The sequence below is a fragment of the Alnus glutinosa genome, chromosome 8, assembly GCF_958979055.1.
Source record: "Alnus glutinosa chromosome 8, dhAlnGlut1.1, whole genome shotgun sequence".
Taxonomy (NCBI): domain Eukaryota; kingdom Viridiplantae; phylum Streptophyta; class Magnoliopsida; order Fagales; family Betulaceae; genus Alnus; species Alnus glutinosa.
The window spans coordinates 17,443,050-17,447,425 of record NC_084893.1 but is presented as its reverse complement, the minus strand read 5'-3'; the positions used below and the strand labels follow the sequence as shown (position 1 = coordinate 17,447,425).

Here is a 4,376-nt window from a genome sequence, read left to right as displayed (position 1 = left end):
ACTCTTACACAATGTGTTGCCGACACTTATGCCTTTATAACTAACTGCTATTATTCAGAAAAATAAACTCACTTCCCTCCCTTCTCCCTTCTATCTTCTACCTCCCATCTTCCTTCTTATATTTCTTCTTCTTTCTTCCCTTCTTTAGCCGAAACAAAGAGACCCGAGAGAGAGAGAGAAACGGCCTGAGAGAGAATAGAGACAGAGAGAAGTAGAGAGATAACAGAGTAGGAATGAGAGGAGATGAGGTCAGAGAGATGTGAGAGATTGAGAGTGAGACAGAGTGAGGGACAGATCGGAGATGGGAGATCCGGCGCACGGAGAAGACCCAAACCCGGATCCCAGGAGACCCGATCCTCTGTAGGTCGGTAGCCATAACCGTGATCCGGCAAGGCAGGGAGCAAATCCGGCAGACCCGAGCCGAACCCGTCAACGCCGTGGAGTCGGGACCCCGATCCAGCAATCCGGTGAGCCCAACTAGCAGCGACCCCGTGAGCCCAAAACCCATCCTGGCAGACCCGTAAGGCACGAACCCAGAACCCCGTGCTGGATGGCATTTTCTGACGATCGGGATGGTGTTTTCCGGCGACAAACCCGACCACTTCAGGGTATTAATTATTGTGAATTAAATAATGTGAGTGTGTGAATTAAATAATATGAGTGAGTGAATTAAATAATGTGAGTGGAATAATATGAATTAAATAATGTGAGTGTGTGAATTAAATAATGTGAGTGGATTGATATAGATTAAATAATGTGAGTGTGTGCAGCCAGCCCGACCCGGCAGCAACCCGATCCGTCAACCCGTGACCCGAACCCGGAAATCCAACCCGGCAGTGACCCGTTTCCGGCAGCGAATATCCGGCAACTTTCCGTGACCGAACTCACTGTTTTCATTGGATTTTCTAGTAAAAATCCTTAATATGATGAACTGAGAGACTGTACAAAAGGATTGTGAGTATTCCTTACTCACTCAGAGTGATACACGTAGAGCTTTCCTTAATGTTTTGATATTTGCTTTATTTAATAGTATGCAACTTGTTTGGAGCATATTGTTTGTAATATGACATGTTTTAGTATTAAGGCATAGAGACAGATAGGAAGCTCTGAGAGGGATAGACAACCCAGTTGGTGGGTTTGAAGCTCTGAGGGATAGACATTCTTAGATTTAGGAGAGATAGACATCCTCGGTTTTGAAGCTCTGAGAGAGACAGACAACCCAGTTGGTGGGTTTGAGGCTCTGAGAGAGATAGACATCCATGGATTTAAGAAAGATACACATCCTCGGTTTTGAAGCTCTGAGAGAGATAGACAACCCAGTTGGTGGGTTTGAGGCTCTGAGAGAGATAGACATCCATGGAGTTTTGTGGGATTTGAGGCCCTGTGAGAGATAGACAACCCTAGTATGTGGGTTTGGTACTCTGAGAGGGGTAGACAACCCAGGACTGAGGCCTTAAGAAAGGACCCTCAGTGAAAAGCCCGTAGAAAGGATAGTGATTCTGGAGTTTGAGTCCTTGGTTTAAGTGTTTATAATAGTCATCATATTGCTGCACTACATGTTGTTGCATCGCATATATTTAATTAAATCAGTAATCTTATCATTATTGAAAGCAGTTGACTGACCCATATATTTATGTATGGGCAGTTTAGCCCATGATGCAGGTACGAAAGAGTATAAAGCTCAAGGATTGGATTTTGTTAGCATTGAAGAATTAGAACTGTTTATTAATATAGTTAATGATTGTAGTAATTTCTTTGTATCAACTTGGAATGTAATACTTTAATTACATTTGTCACTCAGTAAACTTTGATGTATTTTTTTAAAGTAAATAAATTTATATTCCGCTGCGTCAGTTATCTCTGATGTAGTAACGTCACGTGGGAACTGGAGGTTTCTGCTTACGAATTTGCAGGCTCAAATTCGGGGCGTTACAGGAATACCCCAAGAATATACCTCCATCACTTTTGGGATCAAATTTCCCAAGATTTTCCCTGTCACGAAGGATGTAGCATTTACCTCGCCAAATCTCATACGGAGTCGTGTTTGTTTCTAGCCTTAGGTAGACTCTGTTGATAATATGGCATGCAGTATTCACTGCTTCTCGCTAAAAGTGTTGAACTAGATTTTTGAGTGGATCATCACACGAGCCATCTCCTGAATCACCTTGTTCTTTCATTCTACAACTCCATTCTATTGAGGTGTAATAGGAGAAGAAAATTCCTACTTGATTCCATATGAATTGCAAAATTCTTCAAATTTGGAATTTTCGAATTCCCTTCCATGATCACTGCGGATTCTCATAATCTGACAGTTTTGCTCAACCTGAATCTTCTTGAATAAATTTTGAGCTGCATCAAAAGCATCAGATTTTTCCCGAAGAGGAATAGCCCATGTATTTCGATAGGAATCATCCACAATTACCAGTATATACCTTTTCGCACTAGACTAGCAGTTCTAGTGGGACCCATGAGATCCATATGTAGTAATTCTAAATTTCTGGAAGTTTGAATACCTGAGGTCTTTTTATGAGCCGCTCGAGTCTATTTCCCTAGTTGGCAAGAACCACAGATTCCTTTCCCGGTCTTCTACGTTTTGGGCAGATCTTTGACAATGTCTTTGCTAGCAATCTTCAACATATTTGTGAAATTTAGATGCCCCAACCTTTGATGCCTTAGTTCACTGTCATCTATGGTTGCCTTGTTATAGAAAATTTGAGGGTCTGTAGTGAGACCAGGAAGACCATAGCAGTTGTCAGCAGTTCTTTCTCCCTTCGTAAGCCACTTGCCACTGCTGTCAAATATATTACATTCCTTTTTGGAGAATTGCACCACCAAATCATTGTCACAAAATTGGCTGATCCAGAGGAGATTTGCCTTGAGCCCCTCCACATACAAAGCTTCCTGAGATGTTTCGAGACTTGGAATGTCAATGATTCATTTTCCAATAACCTTGGGTTGGCTCCCATCTCCATAGGTGATCCTTCCTCCTTTGCCCATCTAACTTCTTTCAGTAGAGTCTTATCACCTGTCATGTGTTTATAACAGCCACTATCCAAATTTAACAAACAAGTATCAAGAATTTTCAGGGCAGTATGAGCAACTAAACACAGATTATCTTCCTTTTTAACCCAGACTTGTTTGGAAGCTTTCTTTTTGTTATTTACCAATACAGATCTTTGTTCATTAGGGGAGAGGTAAGCTAACTTCTCACTAATGAGCTTAACTTGATCACTTAACTTCTTGACTTGTTCTTCAAAACCTGGTTCAACTTTTCTAGGAGCATGAGTTTTTTCCCAAGGTTTTTGAGAACGAATATGGAAACAATTGGGGCGAATATGACCATTAACACCACAGTGGTGACATGTAGGTATAGAATGACTTGCCCCTTCATCCTCACAAGTAAACTGAGTATGATTAGGAGACATGCTAGGTTTAATAAACATAGTTCTATGAACAGACATAGCATGAGAAATAGAAGCAACTTTATCAATACTCAATTCAAACACGATAGAAGTCAAACAGAATAACACTCAAGAATTTAATCTACTCGGAGTGTACCAAGCTCTGATACCGATTTAAAAATGAAAATGACTTCTGATATAATGTAAGTTTGTATGTGCACAAAGTGATAACAAAATATCAATGCGGAATTTAAAAGACACAAGAATTTTGTTAACGAAGTGGAAACTCAATATGAGAAAAACCACTCCCGGGCAGCCAAACCCAGGATATCCACTATTCAGAAGACAAGACTAGTTACAAAGTAGTAGCACTCACATACCCCTGATGCAGTGGTCGTACCTTACACTCTAATGTGTAACCTAACACGAACACGTCCCAACCAGGTCTCTCCTACCTGAAGGGGTCTTCAATGGAATCCTTTACCTTAGGGCCAACCCCTAAGATAGACTTCAGATCAGCGCAGCAACAGCACACACAACATTGGCTAGAGAGACTAACTCAGTACAATAACCTTACAATATAACTCTCTAAGCACTAAGGAATTCAATACCGAATTCCTGCTGTTCTCAAGCCTAGGGACCTTTATTTATAGGCTGCAGGTTCAACTGAGTGTCTGGCTTGATAAAACCTAGGCGCCATCCGGACGATAGACATAAGGAATCCGGACGGACAACTATACGATTGGCTTTCCAAAATTTTGCTGAAATTCTTTCTTGATTTGAGCCACGTCCGGACAGCGTTGCCCTGCCGTCCGGATGGTCGCACTTCAGCTGCACGCAATTTCCATATTGAGCCTTCGTGCGTCCAGACCAAGGGAATGGTTGATCGAATGGTTGATTTGATGCACGCAACTTCCATATAAATTGCTCGTGCGTCCGGACCATGAAGACTGGCGTTCGAACGTCTGGATTTTG

At 41.7% G+C, this 4,376-nt stretch overlaps 1 long non-coding RNA gene across 1 annotated transcript; it reads left to right on the top strand.

The window, feature by feature from the left end:
- The first annotated feature begins 514 nt into the window (after positions 1–514).
- On the top strand, positions 515–1,003 carry LOC133876380 (uncharacterized). Its single transcript, XR_009901526.1, has 2 exons — positions 515–608; positions 771–1,003. It is a non-coding gene; the product is annotated as an uncharacterized LOC133876380 (long non-coding RNA).
- Positions 1,004–4,376: the final 3,373 nt, after the last annotated feature.